The 24,109-nt window shown below is 47.5% G+C and overlaps 1 protein-coding gene across 2 annotated transcripts in view; it reads left to right on the forward strand.

The window, feature by feature from the left end:
* Positions 1-24,109, forward strand: part of ASIP (agouti signaling protein) — a 112,769-nt gene that overhangs the window by 21,464 nt on the left and 67,196 nt on the right. The window contains exon 1 of one of the 2 annotated variants that reach the window (XM_075011826.1): positions 15,172-15,253. The exons of the other annotated variant lie outside the window; for it this stretch is intronic. The gene's annotated coding sequence lies outside the window, so the exon portion shown is untranslated. Of the gene's footprint in view, positions 1-15,171; positions 15,254-24,109 lie in introns of those variants that run through there. 2 annotated transcript variants of the gene reach the window in all.

The following is a 24,109-nucleotide window of genomic DNA, read 5'->3' on the forward strand; positions in this document are numbered from 1 at the left end:
ACTGGTTGCAGACCCTGTGCCTGCAGCATGGATCCCCAGCTGCCGCAGCAGCAGCCAGAAGCCCTGGGCTAAGGGCTGCTGCCCACGGTGACCATAGAGCCCCACACGGGCTGGAGAGACAGCGTCTCTCAACCCCCCAGCTGATGGCTGCCATGGAGGACCCCACAATTTTGACGTTGCGGGACGCGGATCGTCTACACGGGCCCTACTTCGACGTTGAACGTTGAAGTAGGGCGCTATTCCGATCCCCTCATGGGGTTAGCGACTTCGACGTCTCGCCGCCTAACGTCGAAGTTAACTTCAAAATAGCTCCCGACGCGTGTAGCCGCGACGGGCGCTATTTCGAAGTTAGTGCCCCTACTTCGAAGTAGCGTGCACGTGTAGACACAGCTATATTGTGCCAAGCTCAGGCACAATACAGCTACTAGGATCATCCTCTTTTCCCAGCAGCCAGACCATGTCATTGCCCCATTTCTCACCACATCAAGTTCAAACTTTTTGTCCTCTGCATCAAAGCTCTTAACAACTCTGTCCTTCCTACTTCTTGTCCATTATCTGTTGGTCTCTGATGACTTTCATCTGCCATGAATCAGCCTTAAATGTCCATTTATCTCTTTCTCCCACAGCTGTCTTGTACTGGAAGTGCTATAGATCTGAGGAAGTGGATCTGTCCCATGAAAGCTCATCATCTAATGAATTTTTTGTTAGCCTTTAAAGTGCCAAATGAATGCTGGTTTGTATTGTCCTTTTAAGCAAATACACTTCCTCACAACCCACCTCTGCCCTGACACCTACAAGAAATCAACCAAGCAACAATGATTAGGTCGGGGCAAAATAATCAAACAAAAGCCCACTGTTGCAAACAATTTTGGGCCAGTAACAGAGAGTAAGCCATGCTAGTCTATACACTATCAAAACAAAAAGGGCCACTGACTTGTTCATGTAGATGGCCAATGTGGCTGCACAGTATTACAGTTACTGTTACCCCAGCCTTTGTTTCTTCTTCCCTCACAATGTTTCTCACATTCAACTGTCAAGTCTTGTCTGAAAATAAACTGTAAGCTCTCTAAGATAGGAGCCATTTCTCCCTATGGGTCTTTTCATCACACCCCACAACAAAGCCTGCTGGGAGCCTAATGCAATGATAATTAATCTGCTGGTAATAATTTCCCTCAACATTTGAATATCAACATTCAGTGAGAAAATCTGGCTGGCGGGGAGGCATCTGCCAACTCCTGGGGACGGAGATACTGGGAGTGATCCCCTCCTTAATGAAACACTGAATGGAGCTGGGAGTGATTCCATCAAAAATAGAAATGTGCTCAAAGAAGTTTTAACATAGTCTGGAATCGCTCCATTAACTTCACTGGGACTATGCACAGGAATAAGTATCCTGTAAGGGAGTGAGAGGAAAGCATGGCAGGGCAGGGGCTAAACAGAGCCTGTCTGCCAAATCAGCCCCACCACATTTCACCTGCAGCCAGTGTCAGGCTTGGAGGGTGGATAAAAGGAGGGAAGCTAGTCAAGTTCAGGGCTGACCAGCAAAGAGGCAGAAGCTGGCTTTGATTCCCGCAGGGCCTGAACCAGAGCTGCCCCTGGGTCGGCCGCTGGAGGACACAGCCTCCAAATCCTCCTCCACCCCTCAGGTGCAAGGCTAGGGGAGAATCCTGAGGAAAATTAGACTCTCAAGGCCATTCCCCAAACTTAATCTACAGCCACTAGCAAGCAGGCTGAAGTCCTATACCTCAGGACCCTAGGTACCTAGCCACCTGGCCCCTAGTGGGACCCGCCTACATATCCATGCAAGAGAGAACGCTTAACCAGACTCCATATCTTCCCTTACGATCATTGCTCTATAAATAAGCAAAATTATTGCTAGAACATCCAGGGGGGAAAAAATTATACAGGCTACAGGAATGACACACTGCTGGCATTAAGCTCATCTGTTTCCACAGTATAAAGGCTCTATGGATGTTGAACCATTTCTGAAGAACAGAAAAGCAATCCCTAAAAAGCTTTCATTATTACCATGGCAAGGTTTGATCAGACTGCTGCTCACTAGTTTGGCTGTAGGAACTGAAAGGAAAGGGAGCATAAGGAATTCAGAAATGTTGTGAACAAGCTGTGAAAGAAAAGCTAATAGCTGAAGATGTGGTAAAACAGTAAATCCACGGTAGCTTGTGAAGGTTAGAGGAGTGCTTTTGGAAAGGCAGTGAAGACAGTAATGATTTTAGAGGCTGGAAGGGTCTGTGCCCTACTTGTGTGTGAGGAGATAAGATGTGACTCTTTAAAAGAGTGAGGCAGCGAAAGTAGCATTACCTGGATTCAGAAAGAGAAATGGAGGCATTACAAGAGTTACCACCACCACTCTGCCTTTCTACAAAGCTTTGGGTCCAAGGATCTCAAAGTCCAATACAAGCACTCATTTATTGGGTAGAAACTAGTGTGCCTAAAGTTAGGCCTCTAATTCCTTGTTAATGCACCTAGCTTACCAAATACTTGTGAGTTCTACACCTGTAGCTCTAGTGGTATTCAGCTGAACCCAGAAGTATTCAGTGCCTCTAAAAAAACAGGCAATGTGTTCAAGTATTTATCTTTTGACAGCCAAATTTGAAAATTCTTCCTAAGCCTCTCAACTCCTGATGAAGTAGGAATTAGTACCTTCATAGTGAAGATGGAGGAACTGAGGCAACAGATCAAGTGACATGCCCAAACTTACATGGCAAATCAGGGGAGTCCAGGTCAGTTCTGCGTTAGTCACAAAAGCATCCTTTTATGAAATGGAATGGACAGACTATTATGTATGTGGCAACTGATAAGGGAATTCGAACCAATATCCACCACAGCAACCTATAATTCAGAATAGTTTTCTGAAAGTATTCATAGAATGATAGAAATTATGGGCTGGAAGGGATCTTAAAAAGTAACTGAATCCAGCCAAACATGTCTTACCAGGATCAATTAAACCTAGAACACTCCTGATGGGTGTTTGTCTACCCTGTTCTAACAAATTTTTAAATGCGGGGATTCCACAGCCTACTTTGGTAGCTGGCTTCAGAGCTTCACTGCCTTTAGAGTTAGAAAGGTTTTTCCTAATATCACTCCTAAATCTCCCTTATTGCACATTATGTCCATTACTTCTTCAGTGAATGTGGATCAGCTGTCCCCTTTATAAGAACCCTTAACATATTCCAGGACTGTTATTCAGTTCCTCCCTCAAACATCTTTTCTCAAGGCTAAATATGCTGAGTTCTTTCATCTTCCTCATAGGCCAACTTTTATAAAAGCATCATCAGTTTTGCTGCTCTCCACTAGACTCTCTCCAATGCGTCTACATCTTTTCTAGACTGTGGTACCCAGAACTGGATGCAATAGTCTTGCGGAGGCCTCACCAGTACCCAGAAGAATAGGACAATTACCTTCCATGCCTTGTATATATAAAACACTGACAGACACGGGTTTCCAGCCCTAGGGATAGAACCTGAACGCAGAGGGTCTAAAGCCCTGCACTCAACCACATGAGCTAAAGACCAGCTGGCTCTCAGCCCAAGCTGTAGAGCAGAAACTTCACTCACCCCAGATGAGGTCTCAGTGCCTCTAGGTACTACATATACAACACTCCTGTTAAGACACCCACCCCAGGATGTTATTGTAATGATCCCTTATTTGCAGCTGCTTTACATTTACACCCACATTCAGTTTGTGATCTGCAGTAACCCCTTTTCAGCAGTACTACCAACTAGCCAGTTATTTACCATTTTGTAGTTATGCATTGATTTTTCCTCCCTAAGTGATGTATTTTGCTCTTATCTTTATTGAATTTCACCTTGTTAATTTCAGACCAATTCTCCAAGTTGTCAAGATTATTTCGAATTCTACTCCTATTCTCCAAACTATTTGCAACCTCTCCCAGCTTGGTGTCATCTGCAAATTTTATAAGCTGTCTTTGCTCTCCATTAGCCAAGTAATTAATGAAAATAATGAATATTACCAGATCTTGCTCTGACCCCAGCAGGAATCTACTAGATACACCCTAACAGTCTGACAGCTAACCATTTGTAATTACTCTTTGACTATGGCCTGTCAACCAGTTGTCCATCTACATTTTAGTAATCACATCTAGACTACACTTCCATGGTTTGCTTACAAGACTAATGTGGAACTGTCAAAAGCCCAAGAAAATTTAAGATCTTGCTTCTGCTTCTCTATCCACTAGGCCAGCAAACCTGTCAAAGAAGAAAATCAGGTTGGGTTTGCATTATTTCTTATACATGTATTTCCTATTCCTATAGTATATATAGTACATTACTACAATATGAGTTGGTAGATACTGATACATTCCGTCTTGGGGGGTCAGCTTGTTTGAACCTTCAAATATGGTAACCCTAGAAAATTGTAATGCACTTTGCAGAGTATGAAAGGCTACTGCTGGAAAGATCCTGAGATCAAGGGAGCTGAAGTAAGCAGGAGGGTCATGCTAGAGACGCTCACAGAGAAGATTTGGGACTGGAAGTTGGAACCAGAGGGCTGAGCTTCAGCCACATTGGCCTGAGACTACCTGGTCTGGAGGCCAGAGGGCTGAAGAATGCTGAGCTCCAGCCAGGGAAAGCCAGAGAGACTGTGAACAAGGTCTGAGGAAAATGGCAGAGAACCCCCTGCCTGAAGGAAAAGAGTGACAACTGGGGTTGAATTCTGGAGGACCCGATTTCGCGCATCAATAAATGAGACCTTAGGAGGAGAATGTAATTACCAGTGGATTATGAATGAAGAGAGAATAATCTGGTAAAAGACACTGCAGAGTGAAGCCACGCAAGGTGCCCCGCTGCAGCTGTAGAAGCACAAAGAGAGACACTACTCTCCCTGGTATCAAGCCTCTTTGGATGCCCACTCATTATGCTAGATTACATTTTACCACACCAAACAAGTAGATATAGCAGTTTAATCCCAACTTCTAAAGAAACATTTACACCCAACTCAATCTGCTACTCTACCTACTGAGTAGACTGTTCCTGACTCCAATAAAAAATCCCAATCACAGGATCGTCCTAAATCTTCAGTTAGATTTCCAAAGAAGAAATTAAGTTACTTATGGTTGCAAATCAGCTTGAAGCACATGCATTCCTCCAAGCACCTCTTGCTGCTGTGGATACAGCCACTTGATCTATTGTGAACTCAGTTTCTATAACAAATCCTTCTGGGTTCACCCTTCAGGGACCCCCTAAAGAAGTTTAAATAACCCATGAAGGTTGCCCATTCAAGGGTTATGAACTCTTCAGTATTAAAATAGATGAGAACTTACACTCTCCAAAGACCTCACAACCACTATGAGATCCTTGGGGGAATGATCATGAAAGCACTTGAAACTTCAACCACAGCAGAGGTGATCAAGAATATGACACATGAACTGCTTAGACAGTGTCAGATTTCCCTAAAGGGAGTCATCTGGATCTACCACCCTAGACACATCTACACTAGCCAGCTACTTCGAAAGAGTAGGTACCACTTTGAAGTAGTGCGCCTCGTGTCTACACACACTGCATGCTACTTCAAAGTTGAAATTGACATTAGGCGCCGCAGACGTCAAAACTGCTATCCCAGCCAGAAAATAGGAATAGGGCCTTTCTTCATATCTAACGTGGAAAAACGATGTGTGTAGACACTCCGTGTCCTCCTACTTCAAAAAAGCAGGGTCCACCATGGCGGCAATAAGCTGGGATTGCAGAGATGGGCTGCCCAGCTCCTGCAGGGCTCTATGGTCTGTGTGCACCGAGGCTCTTAAAGCCGCATGGACCAGGAAACCCTATGGCAGGAAGCTGAGAGCATGCAGGCAGCAGCCATCAAACATGGTGCCCCTGCACGCCTCAGAGCAACCCCCAGCAGCCCCTCACTGGTGATGGAGAGCAGCCAGGCACCAGAGTAGTCCCAGTGCTTCCTCTCCAACCAACCCCAGGGCTCACAAGGGTCCAGCCACGGGAGAAAGAAGTGTGGCACCTCCTGGAGCGAGGCCAAGCTCTGGGACCTGCTGGGGGTCTGTAGCGAGGAGGAGGTGCTCTGGGTTATAGGGAGCAAGCAGCAGAAAGAGGCCTCCTTCACCCGGCTGGCCGAGGGCCTGACCACCCAGGGTCACCCCACCTGCATTCTTGACCATGTCAGCAGTAAGGTGAAGGAGTTGCAGCAGGCTTACAACCGGGCTCGGGACTTGGCCAGCCACTTGGGGGCCACCCCTGCTGCTTGCCCTTTTATCAGGAGCTCAGGGTTATCCTGGACCCCCGAGACACCTCCTCCTCCCAGCCATCCTTGACACCATGGCTGAGAAACCCCAGTAGGTCAAGGAGGAGGAGCAGGAGCCGGGACCATCGCCCAGCCCTGCACCACCAGGGCTGGAGCCAGGCACTGAGGCCGTGGAATAGTCCAGTGAGGAGGGGGAGCTGGTCATCAACCTCCCCTCCCTCACCTCCAGCTGGGCATCTGCCCAGTGGGTGTCCCCCAACCTTGGTGGTGGACCCTCAGGTATGTACCTCCCTAGGGCACACACCCCCGGGTCATGGGGTGGGTGCACCATATATGACCAGGGTCCCTCCACACCCCCATCAGACCCCAGACCACCCAGACTATGGACCCAGGATGGCAGCATGGCCTCCTGTGTCCGTCAGCACCCACTCCCATGGACAGCACCGTGCCCTGGGAGGGGTGGGGGAGTGGACCACACAAAGGGGCCACCCACAGGGCCACCACACCCATGGACAGGGGACAGGAACCTGCTGCCCATGGGGCGGGGGACAGGGAGCATGGGCCATGGGGCAGAGGTCGGTACTCACAGCCTTTTTCTCCCTTCCCCCATGTTTCCACATGTGTGCCATCAGAGAGCCAGGAAAGTCTCACCACATCCATGGTCCTGGACAGTCCCCCTGGAGATGAGGGACAGCGACTGCCCAGAGGCACCACCAGCACCAGGAAGGGGCCCGCTCCTGTCGGAGCCAGTGGTGGCCGGCCAAGGACCCCCACATCACCACCTCCTTCCGGTGCCTGGTGGAACTGGCAGAGCAGTGCCTCCGTTTCGAGAAGGGGGAGGCTGCCTGGCACTGGGCCTCCTCTCACTGAGCCCTCCCCTCCGCTGCCCCTCCTATCATGATCCCATCTGCCAGCCCTCTGAGAGAGGAGCCTGCTGGGCCTGACCACCAGCCTGAGCCCGATCCCTGGCTATACCTCCCCATACTTCCCCCTGGGACCCCGGATGAGGTGGGGCATGGGACCTGAAGCCAATGGGGGTCACAGCCCTCCACCCCTCCCCCAGAGTGATGGCCCACCACCTGGGCCACCTAGGTCCCCCTCCCTCACTCTCTCTCTCTCTAAATAGTAATCCCCCACTCCTGTACATAGTTAGCCCTGCTGTTCCATTGACAAATACATTCTAGACACAGTTTTAAATACACTTTTATTTTTCCCAAACCTCTGTGTGCTATGTGATTGGTGGGGGCGCATACAGGAGGCCTACCGGGACTGGCTGGGACAGCACTCACTGGGGCTCCAGCACTCATGGGCTACGTCTACACGTGCCCCAAACTTCGAAATGGCCACGCAAATGGCCATTTCAAAGTTTACTAATGAAGCGCTGAAATGCATATTCAGCGCCTCATTAACATGCGGGCGGCAGCAGCACTTCGAAATTGACGTGCCTCGCCGAAGCGCGTCTCGTCCAGACGGGGCTCCTTTTTGAAAGGACCCCGCCTACTTTGAAGTCCCCTTATTCCCATGAGCTGATGAGAATAAGGGGACTTCGAAGTAGGCGGGGTCCTTTCGAAAAGGAGCCCCTTCTGGACGAGACGCGCGGCGGCGAGGCGCGTCAATTTCGAAGTGCTGCTGCCGCCCACATGCTAATGAGGCGCTGAATATGCATTTCAGCACTTCATTAGTAAACTTCGAAATGGCCATTTGCATGGCCATTTTGAAGTTTGGGGCACATGTAGACACGGCCACGGTGGGCCTAGTGGCTGTGGGTAGCCTGTGCCAGCCTCATCCACCCATCCCCAAACAAAGGCTTCCCCCTTACTCTCCACAATATTATGTAGAGTGCACTAGATGCCCACCACCTGGGGACACTGAGGATACCCATGTCCAGGCAGGCAAGGAGGCAGCGCCACAGCCCCTTCAAGCTGCCTAAGGTGCACTCAACCACCTGGCGGGCATGGTTGATCTGGCCATTGAAGCTCTCCTGACTGGGGGTGAGATGGCCCATATAGGACCACATGAGCCAGGGCTGGAGTGGGTATGCAGCATCGGCCACCAGGCAGACGGTCACGATGGTGTTCCCCAGCGGGACCTCCCTCTGTGGGTATAGGTCCCTGCGTCTAGCTGGCAGCGCAGGCCCAAGTTGCAGAAGACCTACATGTCATGGGTGCAGCTGGGCCAGCCCACAGAGATGTCCTGGAACTGGCCCCAGCTGTCCAGCATGGCCTGTAGGACCACTGAATGGTAGCTCTTCCTTTTTAAGTATTGTCCTCCACTGTGCTCCAAGGTGTGGATGGGTATGTGGGTCCCGTTGAGGGCCCCAAAGCAGTTCAGGAACCCCAGTGCACCAAAGCCCACAAGGGCTGCATCCAGGCCCCCAGTGTAGATGTCTGGAGTGGCCAGCTTCCAGATAGCTATTGCAACCCTCTTCTCGATGGGGAAGGCTCACCGCATCTGGGTGTCCTGGTGTCTCAGGGTTGGGGTCAGCCATTGGCAGAGGTCAAGGAAGGTCTGCTGCCGCATCCGGAAATTCCAGACCCATCAGTCATCATCCCACTCCCCCAGGGCCAGTTACTCCCACCACTTGGAGCTAGTGGGGTGGCTCCAGAGCTAGCGGAGTACACGGTGGGGGACAACAGGGCCCAATGGCCTGGGGCATCCCCTTCTGCCCCTGGGGGGAGGATCCCCTGCCAGGAACTGCTGGGCGGCCACCAGTGCTGCAGTTAGTGAGGCACCCGCTCCACTGGTGGCAGCCAGTAAGGTGTCAAGCTGCGGCTGGTCCGTGTCCATTCCTGTGGGCACTGTGTATGCGGGGTTTGTGGCACCTCTGCAGGCCGAGTATGTTTGGTAGGGGCGCTTTAAAGGAGTGGCTTGCTGTGACCCCAGCAGGGCTTGTCTGCCCTGCGACCCTGTCCGCAGTCTTTCCTTGTCACTTCTTTTGAAATGGGTCACTGGTAAGCATAGATGCTCTCTTTCCACATCCGGGGTGGCCCGTTGAAGTTCTGCATGGCTCTTTTGATGTTGCTTGTCGACAGCACCAGCCCCAACCCGTGTGTAGATGCTATGCGTTGAAGGAGCATCTTTCAATGTCTCTCTTTCGAAAGACACTTTTTCGAAGTAGCACTCTAACGTAGACGTAGCTCAGATGTGCTTGTCAGCCTTCGTCATGATTAAGGTAGGCTAGACTCCTTAATCAAGAGAAGGGTGTAAATTTCAGCTCCCCCAGTTATATCCCATCATGTTTATCATTTTCATGGGGCTTGCAGTACCATCACTACAGAACACTACATCCTGGGACTAGCAGAAGTGAGATACTCCATCATGCCACTCACCTTCCTAGTAAACACAGTACATTAAGATCACAGGGAAAGGGTTTTACTCTATTTATTCAAAAAGAAAGGTGGCTGATGCCCTGTTTTGGACTTGAGACAACTGAACACTTTCACCTCAAGCGCACATTCAGGATGTGACTCTGGCCTTCCAAATCCTAACCCTAGACCCAAAGGACTGGTTCACAGCTCCTGGCTTCCAGGATCCTTACTTTTATAGAGCAATTGGCTCTGACCACAGAACCTGAGGTTTGAGGTGGGCAACGTCCATTACCAGTACAGAATGCTACCACTTGGCCTCCTGACACACAAAGATTGTCCACATAATGCTGAGCAGTTGCGGCAGCTGATCTAAAGGAACAAGAAGTCCAGAAGTTTGTAATATGTGGATGGCTATATCACCATTTAAACATCTTTCAATGGATCTGCATTAGTTTGCAGCCTAAAAATAGACAGACAAGTCAACACTGACTCCATCCCAAAAGACGGCATTCATACAAGACATTCTAAACTCCATGACGGTGCCCTACAGGAAGTAAGACTCCACATAAATGACTGGGAACTAAAAGCCATATGTCAAGCACGCACAGAGCAAGAAACAGCAACCATCCAAATCCTGGGAGACGATATTTCAGTTGTGTTTTATATAAGCAAGGGCCACCCCTCTATTTCAGGAGCCTGTATGCCTGTGGGGTTTTTGTATCTTCCATGAACTTACTGTGGGAATGGAACATCTGCCCAAATTACACATCTGCTGCCAGAACACCACAGGAGGCAAATTTCAAGCAACCACAAGTGGCTGGTAAACAATAACATCATACAAACTAGGTCATCTGTCCATGGACCACTTTACTATCAGAAAAAAACAAGAACACTTCTTATGTGACCGATTTTTTTGTTTTTTTCTCAGCTGCTGAAGCTTTAACCAATCTTCTGAATGTTCCTGTGGGGTTGAGGAACTCTGTTTGAAGACCATCCAAATGGGCTGCCTGCCTGGTATGGAAGCATCTGTCACTAGTGTTTTTGAAGGTAACAGAGGGGAGCAGAGCAATCCCTTGCATACTTTCACAGGATCCTTCTGCCAACGTAATGACAGGGCTTCTGGTGGAACATATACTACCATACCCAGCTTGGCTTATATACAGACTTCATACTAGATATTTGTCAGGCAGTTATTTGGAGTTCATTATGTATGTTTATGCAGCATTATTCAACAGTGGATGTGTCAACATCTGGCACTAATTTTCTTAGGCTTTTCTGCCATCTCTTTATGTAGACGCCTCACACCCACCCTATAATGTAGGTCACTATTTATGAGACACCAACAGTAGAATATTTATGGACAAGCACTCAGTGAAGAAGAAATGATTACCTCACTGTGGCTACGTCTACACGTGAACCCTACATCGAAGTAGCCTATTTCGATGTGGCGACATCAAAATAGGCTATTTCGATGAATAATGTCTACACGTCCTCCAGGGCTGGCAACGTCGATGTTCAACATCGACGTTGCGCAGCACCGCATCGAAATAGGTCCTGCGAGGGAATGTCTACACGCCAAAGTAGCACACATCGAAATAAGGGTGCCAGGCACAGCTGCAGACAGGGTCACAGGGCGGACTCAACAACAAGTCGCTCCCTTAAAGGGCCCCTCCCAGACACACTTTCACTAAACAGAGCAAGATACACAGAGCCGACAACTAGTTGCAGACCCTGTGCATGCAGCATGGATCCCCAGCTGCCGCAGCAGCAGCCAGAAGCCCTGGGCTAAGGGCTGCTGCACACGGTGACCATAGAGCTCCGCAAGGGCTGGAGAGAGAGCGTCTCTCAACCCCCCAGCTGATGGCCGCCATGGAGGACCCCCCTATTTCGAAGTTGCGGGACGCGGATCGTCTACACGTTCCCTACTTCGACGTTGAACGTCGAAGTAGGGCACTATTCCCATCCCCTCATGGGGTTAGCGACTTCGACGTCTCACCGCCTAACATCGATTTCAACTTCGAAATAGCGCCCAACATGTGTAGCCATGACGGGCGCTATTTCGAAGTTGGCGCCGCTACTTCGAAATAGCGTGCACGTGTAGACATGGCTTGTAAGCGCTACTCTCCAAGATACATTTTCTATATATATTCCATACCTCATGCCCCATCCCCATAACCCCATACTACTGAGTGTGAGAACACCTAGATTCTGTATTGGCAAAAGTAGGGAGGGGCAGTTGATGTTGGCTGGCCCCACCCTTTTTGCCTCAGATGGAGGCATGAAAACACTCAGGGTACCAGCATAACCCCAAAAGACATGGCTGACCAAATCAATTCAAACTTGAGTGCCTTCATCACACATACACCAGCAAAGAACTACATACAGCCAACACATTTCAAGGAACCACTGTTAATGCAAGATGAATAATTGTTTATCAGTCAAATAAATGAAGGTTGATTATTCAGCTGATCAAGCTTTAGCCGAGATCCCAAATGCATAATTGCCTGTGGGATGTAATAATGGAATATTTTGGGTCATAACTGGAGAGTTACGAGCCCATGCTAGAAATTAAGGTGATGTGGTCATAAACCTCTGACAGGAACTTCAGGTCACCAGGATAATAATGGTTATACAGCAAATAAACAGAAGATCAGACTTCCATAACAAAGTATCCTTTAACCTTCCATGTACGAGTTATTGAGATGCTGAGCATTTCAAGGGGATCCAATAGCCAGAAGAACAGTGAACAAATAGATGATTTTCTTCTTCAGATCTTGTCCCAGAATGCTGGGCAATGTTGTTGTGTGCTGCCATGTTTTCTCCCAGAGGAAATGGGGGATGATCCTTGCATATCTCTATAATATAGTTTGTAAAACACATAAAGCTGACCAATAGATATTAAATTTTCAGTGATGGTTTCAAATTCAGAAATTTGAGTTTTCATCCTGAAGAAACAAGGCTGTCATTTTTCCCCTCCTGACTAAAGGAAAATAAAACATACTGGCTGTGTCTACACTACAGCAACCTATCAACAGAAGTTAATGTCTGAAGAGATCTTCTGGGAAAACTTCTGTCAACAGATCATGTCCACACACAAAAGTGGATTGAAAAAGCAATCACTCTGTTGACTCTGAGCCGTCAGACTGCCCGGCTGCTCTCCTGACAGAATGGCCACATGGAAGCTCAACAAACAGGGCTGCCTGGTGAATCGGAAGCCATGTCTGTCAACAGAAGGCCACCAGAGCTTCCACATGGCTTTTTGGTCAAAGGTGTTCTTCCTCATCACAGAAAGGCAGAACACTGTTGGCAGAAGTGCTGAGGTTTATCAACAGACTGTCAACAAAACCCATTTTGGGTGCAGATGCTCTGCGGGTTTTGGTGACAAAACCCCCTCATGTAGACATAGCCATAGTGTCTACTGAGGCAAAAGCAGTTTTCTCCTGTGGACAGGAATTATTTGGAAGATGAGGCTCTCTTTGTTGGTTTTGAGCGTAATAATGAACCTCAGTCTGGGCCAGAATGAACCTCTGACTATCTTTTGGGGCATTATAAAGTATACCTCAGAGATCCGGCACCTTCTCAGATTTTCCCCATTTCAGTTCATGAAGAGAATTTAGAGCTGGTTGAAAAAATTCCAATAAGGTTGAAAGGAATCATTTGCTTTCTTTTTTTAAACCCATTTTTCATTTACGTTTCAAAAATGTTGTAATACAAATTTTTAGAACATGGAATTCTGAAGACAAGCTCCAGATTTTTCAAAACTAACCATTTTGACCAACCTCAAACAAAACTGTTGTTTTCTGAATTTCATTTTATGGAAAACATCAACTTTTAATTTTTGTTTCACTTTGGAACAGAATCCATTTCTGAAATTTCTGAATCACCCATAAAATGGAAAATCAATGTTCGCACAGCTCTACTGCCATTTTTTAAAGGCAAGACTGTATGATGTGACTATGTGCTATTAAATATTACAGCCTCATTATTAGGGAGACAGGAGAAATATCAATAGAATCAACTCTTTGTGGGTGAACCAGCTTCCTGCTCTTTTCTCCCACTCCAGCACTTGAAACTTCAGTGCTGTTACTCTCTGTTGTAAACCACCAGCATCTCATCAGAGCTCATACCAGCTATTTTTAGCAACAAAGAGAAATGCATATGGAACATTTGATAACTTTCACCAACAGGCTCTTGGACAATGAAATTCCAGCAAAGTCTGTGCTCATATTTCAGTCTGAGGCTTCAGAAAACAAGATATCAAAACCAAAAAACAAACCATCTTTTTCATTTAAGGTGTTCCATCTGGATAAACCAGGCTTAGTTATATCTCAGCGACAGTGAAATAAATGAACAATGTGAGCTTAATGCTAATGATGATTACTAAATCCTCTTTTTTATGCATCAAATAATCTTGTATTAGTTATAAAAAATGAGTAACAAACACCAGCTGGGGTCAGAGACTGATAAAGAGCCAAATTCTGCTCCCTGTGATGCTACTGAAAATTCACTTTGTGAGATTGGGTCAGTGAACATTGCAGTTAGCATGGCTGGCCTATGTCAGCTATCTCAGGGTATGTGGACCTCAGCATAAGGGACTGTTTAATTGCAGTGTGGATGTTTGGGCTGGAGCTGCAGTCTGAGCTCTGAGGCCCTCCCACCTCTCAGGGTCCTAGATGTCCCAAACTCAAATGCCAACACTGCAGTTAAACAGGCCCCCAGCTCAAGCCACACCAGCCTGAGTCAGCAGGCACAGGCTAGTGCTGGATGCCTATTTGCAGGGTAGGCATATTTGTTATTTCCATTTATGTTGATGGGACTGTGAAGAATATGGCTCTGGAGGCTTGAGGCATCATAACCAAAATGCCAGGGCTTTGGAACAGTCTCATTTACTGTGCCAGCAGAGTTAGGAATTGTAGGGGGATTTCATTTCAAAGTACAATCACCCTGCGCGCTTCCTTCTTCTTGAATACATGGGAAACCTGATGGTAGCAAGTGATCTCAGACAAGCCAAGATGCCCACCTGTGGTGAACAGCGAAACACAGAAAGGTTCATAAAATATTTTCAGTTTGCTCATCCCAGTGTCTACTTAAACTTCGAGCAAAGAAAATATCGGAAATCTTGTGTCACAGAGACTTAAGGACTTATGTACAATTGCAAATAAGTATATGGGACAAATTGTGGTTTCAGTAACACGGAATTTATACACAGCAATACCATCTTGCTGAAGACGTCTAAAAGAGCTTCTCACTTCACAAACATATAAGAGCAGGGGAATCTGGCTCAGACCACCTCCAGATGTTTCTCCCCACTCTAATACAAGTTTAGTTTTCAGCTGTCATCTGAGACCAACTGTTCCCTCGGTGCTGCATTTGTAAACATTTTGGTAAAATAATTGAAAGCATGAGTTTCAAAAAACAGCTACAATAGGGTCTCCACATTTGTGATGATTCCATGTTGAGAACCCTAACAAATGTTGAATTTTGTGGACACAAGGGCTCAGAGCCCCCGTGAAGCCGCAGCTGCCAGCACTCCCTGCCTGGGGCCCTGGGAAGCAGCTGTTCACAAATACTTGAATTCGTGAACCTGAGACCCTACTGTATGTATTTATTTTCAGGTTGGTCTCATTTTGGAGCTTTTTGGGAAAGAACAGAAAGTTAGGAGCAGCGACATCCCATGACAGTGAGGGAACACAGAAACTGTCTGAGTTGCCACGGTAAGGAGAGTTTGGCTGAAGGGGGAGGAGTCTAAGGGTTTCAGAGCCATGTCCCCAAGAAAAGTAACTGAGGGAATAAAGAGAAGCCAGCACACATAACATACATACCTAAAGCACAGGCCTCAGAGTGAAAACACAGGCAGATGCACAGATAGCAAGTTACTTTGGTCCATGTTGCTCCTGGACTGCTGTTGCCCACACTCCTTGCTCTCTGCATCCCCCGGCCGAGGGTGTCTCTCTCTATGCATCGCTAGAGCACTGCATGGCATGCAGACACCGCCCTCCTCCCGCAGGCCACAGGGAGGCACATGCCAGCAGCTACATGGAGCAAGCAGCAGGAAGTCACTCTAGCCTTGCTGTGCTGCAGGTTGTGGTGGCAAGGGATAGCGGGGCGTTTTAAGTCACCTGGGGGTGCAGGTGTGCACAGAGACCCCTGAACACCTGGAGCCACTGCCAGAGGGGAGTGGCCCAGGTGAGCATGGCACTCCCCCACCCCCTCTACCCCACACCTCCTTGTGGGCCCCTCTCCCTCCAGAGCCTTCGCCCTCTCCCCTCATGCTCCACGTCCTTCCCCCCAAATGCCTCCCTTCCCCCTGCCAGTCTCCTAACTCCCTCTCAGAGCCTGCACACAGAATCCCCACCCTCTGCCCACACCAGAGTCAACACCCAAATTCCATCCCAGACCCTGTACTCTTACCTGCTCCTGTACCAACACTCCCTGCCAGAGCCTGAAGCTCTTCTGAACCCATCCCCCAACTGCATCCCAGTACCTGCACCCAACACCCCACCCCTCATCCCTCCTGCACTCAAACTCCCTCCCAGAGTCTGCAGCCCCTCCTGCCTCCTAATCTCCTGCTCCAGCCAAGAGCCTACACCCAGCACTCAAACTCCCTCCCAGAGATGTAGGCAGGTGCGCAGGAAAGGGTGAGGGCATTGAGTATTCAGGACACCACCACCATTTCTGAAAATCTGCCATGCTGGGCAGAAGGCTAACAGCACAGATGGGATTACCCAGAATAATGCACTTCATGCAATGTGTGATTACCCGCCCCCTAGGCACTGACTTCTACTTTCTTGGTTGCTGCTCCACCCCAAGGCCCTGTCCCTACACCACCTCTTCCAGAAAGCCCCCTGCTCTCACCACTTCTTCCTGCCCTACCCCTGCCCATTCCCCCAAGGCACCACACTAGCTGTCAAACAGCCTGACAGCTGCCCAGTGTGGTGTCAACCCCTTCTGGCCTAGTACACACCATTGCTCTCTGCCTATACAAAGTGTTTATATATGTATCTGATAAATCTTTTCTTTACTACAGCTTTTACCAGTTTGGCTGGCACTGAAGTTAGGTTTACTAGTCTGTAACTGCCAGGATCGCTTCTGAATTCCCTTTTTTCTTAAAAAAATACTATTACATTACCTACCCTACAGGCATCTGCTAGAGAGATGGATTTCAGTGATAGGTTACATATTACAGAGAGTAGTTCTGCAGTTTTATGCTTAAGTTCTTTCAGAACCCTTGGGTGAATACCAGCTGGTCTTGGTGATGTATTACTGTTTAAATTAAAACCTGTTCTATTCACGCATCAGCATGGGATAGTACTCCCGACTTGTCATCCTGAAAGAATGGTTCTGATGTGGGTATTTCTCATCCTCTCCAGTGAAGACCTACGGGTAAAAATGATCTCACTTCTCAGCAATGGCCCTGTATTTCTTGCATTTGCCTTTAAAACTCTTTGTCATCTGGTGGCCCCACTGCCTGGGTGGCAGACTCCTGGTTCTGAAGTACTTAAAACAAATTTCTTACTGGTAATTTCTGAGTCTTTAGTAAATGTCTTCTCAAATTCTCTTTTAGCTTGCCTTTCTACAATTAACAGGCTGTATCTCTGTCCATTCCAATTATCCTCACTGTGATCTAACTTTCACATTTTAAAATATGTCTTCTTGTCATCTAACAATCTCCATTATAATGCTCTTTAGCTATTCAAGCATTTTTTCATTCCTCTTATTATCTTTTCTTAGCTGGGATATATATTTAATCAGAGCCTCTAATATGATGTTTTTAATTAGCCCCCTGCAGGCATTTAATCCTGGTGACAGCTCTCTCAAATTTCCTTCTTATAAGCACCCTTTTTTTGTTTAGTTAAACGTCAGTGTAGTGGGTTTTGTTGGTATTATCCCCACTACAAGGATGTTAAATTATATTACATTCATCCTCAGTCATGCATATGAATTTTGTACCCTACCATTACCATGCCTCATAGATTTACATCACTCCATCAAGTTTCCATGATGCCTTTTAGATCAATATCCCCATTTAATAGCAGGCTCTCAGATTCAGCTATCTTAACATTTAGACTTCTAGCACTTGTATAAAGGCCCTCTCAAAATCTGTCATCATTGAATTATCTGCCTCCATGTGATGTAACTAAATACGACTTTTTTTCATGGGACTGTTTCTCTTCAGTTCCTACCTGCACATCGACTTCTATTCTTCTCTTCTTTACTGTGACTGGCAGATATATCCGGCATTGGTGAATTACTGAAGTAATTTTCTGAAAATAAATGAAAAATGTACATGATTTTTTCTGTGATAGTATTGTTCAAAAATTAAGAAAAATGGAGGCTGGAGTATGGGTTCAGGGTGGTGTGTGACTTAGGACAGGCTGTTGGGACATGTGGGGGGGGGGCTCAAGGAAGGGGGACTCAAGGCAAAGGGTGAGGGTGCAGAAGCTGGAGCAGGGGGCTCAGGACAGGAGGCTGGGAAGTGAGGAAGGGTTACTGGGGACACCTGTAGCAGCAAAGGTGGCACTGCTCCAGCAGCTGCTTGCTGACTGGCTGGCTGTGGGAGGCAGGATCCACGGGGCTGACTCTCTCAAGCTGCCCGCTCTCGCAGCCTGCAGACTTTCTGGGAGTGAAGTCAGGCTTTGGGAGGGGGCTAAACTCCCTCCAGCTGCCCCCCATGGCCTGCAGGCTGTCTGGCCAGGGCCAGGCTCGGTGGAACTGCCCCGCCCCGCAGCTTCCTCTCCCACAGACTACAAGCTGTCTTTGGGGAGTAGCTCTATAACTTTCCCTTGTCTGGTGGCTGTCCCCCTTCAGTGCCCATCCACGGCCTGTAGGCTCTCCACAGCAGGGGTCAGGCTCTGGGAAGTTACTACCCAATCTTCGTGGCAGATAAGGTGGAGGAGCATCAGCCCTGGTAGGCTGTCTCCTGTTGCTGCAGCTGCCCCCAGTAGCCACTCTCGGTATTGTGTTCCTTCCACCTGTGCCTCTCCCTTTCACCTCCATCCTCCTTCTGCCTCCTCTCTTTCCAGGTTCTGGAAAACAGACCCATCCCTGGCAGTTCCCATTTTCCAGACACAGGCAAACACCGATCTTAGTTTAAGTTAGGGTAAGAGGAAGCTGCATACCAAATTTGATGGTCTTATTTCTTACAGCTTAGGAAGAGTTCCTGAGCAAATGGACTCAAAGAAGCACAGACACCCAAATTCTAAACTATATATTGATATAAAGAATCCCCTTTAATAAACTGCCCCCTAAGAGATGCTGCTGTCAGAACTGTGCGCTGCTCAGCACCTGTAAGCTTTTCCCCCAGCCTTTAGTTTAGAACCCTCTATAGCCTTTTTAATGTTACGTCTAAACCACAGTGGAACTAGATAGAGCCCATCCTTCTTATATGGGCTTCTACTTTCCCCCAAAAGTCCCCCAGTACATAATGAACCTAAATCCCCCCCCCAAACACTATCATCTCATCCACACTTTGAGCCCATGCAGTTCTGACTGCATCAGCATTTCAGAGAATGCTACCACAGAGGAAGCCAGACAAAAGAGGCACCTGGCCACATTAGACATCTTGGAAGATCATCATAGTAGGCAATTCACCATGGGGCTCTCCCACTCATCCCAGATCCTCCATTACTATTTCCTACCTCTTCCCAATAACTGAGGTCTCCTCCACTGGAGGGAAATCCTGTGCAGGAAAGCATACCATGACATCAGCTGGAATGTGCTTTCTCAAACTGGGGGTGTGCTCCCCGGGGGAGGGGGGGAGTATGAAGAAATTCAGGGGGGGCATGAGGTGACCCAGCCTGCCCCCATCATTCCCCTCACTCCAAGAAAGAGCCAGCCTTTGCTTCCAGCGCTCAGCCCCTGCCATTTTATGCGGGCAACCCGGTGCAGCTGCTATAAAAAGCAGACAGCTGGCGAAGACTCAAGTGGAGCGAGCTGACTCCTGCAAAGAAGTGTGGATTTGGGGTGGGGGAGGATGGGGTTAGATGAGGGGCACAGGGAGTCTCCCTCAGGAGAAAGGGAGAGGGTGGGGATAAGTACCAGGGGCTGGTGGTACCTGGCTTTGGGGGAGGGTAAGGGCTTGGGTGGGTGGCTGTGGGGTTCAGGCAGCTGGCACTGGCAGTGCGGTTGCTCAGGTGGCTGACCTGCAGCTTGGGTGGGCAGCTCAGGTGGCTGCTGGGTGGGCAGCTGGTATGGGGCTCCGGCAGCTGGCCAGCTGGGGATGCACCAGGCACCCACAAGACGAGGGCTGTGCTGCTAGCCTGGATGGTCTATAGTCAGCCTCTGGGCTGGGACAGGGCCAGCACAGTGTCTCTGCAGGGACTGGGCTGCACCTGCAACTCTGGGGCCATGCCAGCAGCCCATCTGGGGTTGAGCTAGCACTCACGAAGCCATTGCCATGTCCAGCCTTTGCAGCCAGTAACTCGGCTGGTGTCGGCCTAGCAGGGGTTAAGGGCTGGCAGGAGGTAAGGGGGCCCTGGGATTGGGGGGCAGGGGCACTAAGACTCCAGCGGTTGGCACACGGCTCAGGGAGGGGCAGCACGGCTCCATTGAGTCTGCTATCTGCTATTTTCCAGATTTTTCTGGCAGCCCCAATCATAAATTAGTATGCAATCCATTCAGTGTTGATGTCGATACATTGCCAGAAGTATTGCAAGAACAAGTGCTCAAAATAAAATATGCTTCAAGTGCAAAAGATCATTTTGAAAACTCAAGCTTGGAGGAATTTTGGATAAAATATTTCCCAATGTAAATGGATTTGATAAAAGCGCTATATATTAATCTTTGATTTTTGTCAACGTACCTCTGCAAAAAAAGCTTTTCAAGTTCAGTCACATTAAAAATGAAATAAAGAAATTGACCAGATATCAAAAATGATTTGCGTTGCGCACTTTCATCTTTTAAACCAAGGATTTCCCAACTTGTGAAGAAAATGCAGCATCATCCGTCACATTGAATTCATTTAGTTTCTGCTGTTTCTGATGTTAAATTACATTTTTATAAAATGTTTGGGCCAAGAAAATCTACTTGTGCTTATTTTTGATTTTAAATAACATTTTTATATCAAGTGTATGTGTTTATTTTAAATTACAGATTGAATTTGTTAAAAGGGAGGTTGGATGATGGTAAAGAAGAGGTGGGGGGCATAAGGGTCTCTCAAAAATCAAAAGGGGGGCATGATGCCAAAAAGTTTGGGAACCACTGATCTAGAAGGAGGGTAATAATTATGGCATTGTTTCCCTCTGCCCCAGCCTCCTGTTCTCCTTCCCCAGTACTTTTTTTCTCCTCAGGAGCACAGAGGCTATTGGACAAGGAGTGGGACTGCTTTACTGTGTCTCTTCTATGTGCCTCTCTGTGTTCCTTAACTCTTCCAGTTCAGCCATACTCTGATCGCAAGAGCCTGTTCTCAGTCTCTGAGGGTCACAAGTTGCTGGCACTGAAGCCGCACATATGACCCCTTGCCCACAGGACAGAGCATTCAGGGCAATAAATGCTCTCCTGCTGGACTTATGTCTGCAGTAGTTGGGGCTTTTGGGTTTTGGGGTGGGTTTTATTAGCCTGTTTAAAGTATATTAGTTAAGCATATCTGGCTCTCATGCTTCCTCGTAAAAACTCTCCTTTTTGCTTCCCTAGTCACTTAGGAGCTGGATTTTAACCCCCTGTTCTCTCCCAGTTAGCCCTGCCCCTGTGTCAAAGGATCCCAAGGGGATTGACAATCAAAGCTAGCAGGCTTGAGTCTTGTTATCAAGCTCAGAGCCTAGCCCAGCAGCCCCCCGGACTAAGCAGACAGTTAGTCCCAAACAAGATGACTCCATAAAAATTAATCAAGCAGGCACACAGCAAGCAACTGGGTAACAAACTCATCCCAAGGGTGTCACAATCGCTCCCCTTTCACCTGGAGAAAACCACTGCAAAGCTCCCCTCATTGCTATGTTGTGATGTCATTTTGATGCATGTCCTTGTGCACTGGGGAATGAAGGCAGGCAAAGCTGAGGGGACCATATCAACTCCCTGGAAAGGAAGCCAGGGCGTTTTTGCTCTGGCCTATTTGGAAGCAGCTGTTGACTGAGCTGCTACATACATCCCATTTGCTTTTGACACAGCCACTGTTTGCAAAAGGAAGTTCAGACTCACTGGAAGAGTGACCAGTAAGCAAGGACAACAAGAAGTCCTGTGGCACCTTATAGACTAGCAAATATTTTGGAGCATAAGTTTTTGTGGGCAAAGACCCTCTTTGTCAGATGCTGTTTTTGAAGATACAGACTAACTCAGCAACCTCTCTGATACAGTGAGCAAGGGAAAGCCTTCTCAGAGTGAATGTGTTTGCACACAGGAGGGCAGTCTTGCACCACAAATAAAACAAGGTGCCCCCACCAGGCTTAGCTGTGTTCTAATACTGCGGAGGAAAAGAAAAGAAAGGTGATGGGAACTCTCATCCTGGCCCATTCCAGTGACTTCAGAGGGGGCAAGGAGTTCATCCAATGCGAGCACTGGTCCAATTAACCAGCATCAGGCTATAGCGCTGGATGACCCTGCTAAGGAGTCCTGTAACATAACCACAGTGACACAGATATGTGCCTTGGTTCAGTTAGCCAGGTAGCTGCTCTGTCTTTGTTTTCTGTGTATTAAATCTTTAAATACTGAGCAGTCTGCAGTGACCAGCAGCCCGCTTGTTTACTTCGGCGCAGGTGGGGGATCTTTCATGAGGACTTGACTGCTAACTTCTCGTTATGCTGTTCTCCTTTTAAAATATCAGTCTTTGTGTCTGTTTGCTCTTCTGGATGGAGAAGCCTATCTTCTTGCTCCTGGGATTTCATTAAAGTCCACCAAGAGTAATTTAAAAACCTTGCAAGTCTTCAGCTCCTACTCTAGCAAATACCCTGTCGTCGAAACAAGTGTGTTAGAAAAATGTCTACCAGTGTGAGAGGCCTGAATAGATTTAATGCCCTATGATTTCTTAACAGCTACAGTACTGGCATGTGCTCTGGCATCCTATCCTGTTATTTAAAAAAGAAAAAAAAAGTTCCCAGCCTCCGTGCTTTTAGCATAAACAATAAATATATGCATCCCTTTTTCTGGTCATGAACATCCAGGGCCAAATTCAGTCCTAGTGTAGGCAGGTAAAACTCCACTGAAGTCAGCAGAGTCACGCCTTTTTATACACATACATTCTTGTCGTTGCAGAATTGCCAACCCCAACTGTTCAAAAATAACAAGTCCAGCCCTAAAAAATAATGAGATTGATTTCAAATAATGCCTTGTTTAAAAACCACAAAATGTTGTGGACGAGGGGTACTTGCTTTCTGGTTTCTACACACTTGTAGCTTTTCTGTGCAACCTTGAAGGCTAGAAATATTCTTTTTTAAAAATTAAAGATTAGAGGAGTTGAAAGAAAACATCAAATGTTGCAACACTTATAAAATCGTGAGAGCTGTCAACACTGGGCTGTGCTTGACCGTATAACTTATAATTGTTGCCAAAGAAAACTTTTTTGAAGTGACTTGCATCCCAGTGGGTTCAGCCAACCTAGCAGAAAAAGGAGGAGTAAATAAGACAAAAATATAGAAGGAAACCTCAGACGAGGACTCTCTTCATCCACAGGAGTTGTCCCACTGTCTCCACAGAAACACTTGATGAGTGAGCAGGATTTAGTAAAAGGGCTGAAGGGGGTAAGAAGAGACATAAAAAAAATCTTTTTTTTTTTTTGGTGGGGGGGCGGTTATTGGATCTGGTAACTGTGTACCAGTAACTAGAATAGCCCACGGTAGTTTGAAGGGGATGTATATATTGGATGTTGTGAAATGCATCTCTCATTACGGTTTTTTTAGGAATCAGGCACTTGCTGTTTAAACAGCTGAAATGCTCTGCACACAATTGAAAACCATGATACAAATGTGCTGGCAGATGAAATCAGTATGAAATCAAAATGTATGAGAGTTGGATTTTATCTGAGACAGCACTAAACCACCAGTGATGACACTTTTCAGTCTGTGCTAGATCTTCTTATGTATTAAAGGCATATGGAAACACTGTGCAAAGATGACTGTACAGTGTGTTGCCCTGTTAGAGCATAACTACAAGGTGAGAAAGTGATAATAGGTAGGAATTCCATTAAAGCATTGCATTTTCATGGCAGTACTGATGTCTGAATGTACTTTGTATTGACTGTCAGGAACATGAGTCTGCACCTGTGCTTCTGGGGCTGTGAGGCAGCCAGTGAGCACATCTGGGCCACAGCCAAACCACCTGATTGAGTAAGGCCATCAAGTGGCTTGCTCTTAACCACAGGAAATGCAGAGACTCAGTGGCTGCTCTGCACAGGAGCCTGTAGATTCTCTACCTCACTGCAAGCCCTGCTCCTCGCTTGACCCTGGCCTTGTTCCAGTCCCGTCCCCCTTTTGCTTCTGCCTTAGAACCTACCCTCTTCTGCTGTCCCTGACTCTTGATAATCTAAGCACAGACTGGGAGCAAATGCCCTCTTTGTGCTAAGGGAAGCAATAAAGTGCTACCTCCTCTGTGTGGCATTGGAAGGAGTCATGGGGAGGCCATCCCACTGCCAGCACTCTCCTTTT

Source organism: Carettochelys insculpta, chromosome 17, assembly GCF_033958435.1.
Source record: "Carettochelys insculpta isolate YL-2023 chromosome 17, ASM3395843v1, whole genome shotgun sequence".
NCBI classification, from domain to species: Eukaryota; Metazoa; Chordata; order Testudines; family Carettochelyidae; genus Carettochelys; species Carettochelys insculpta.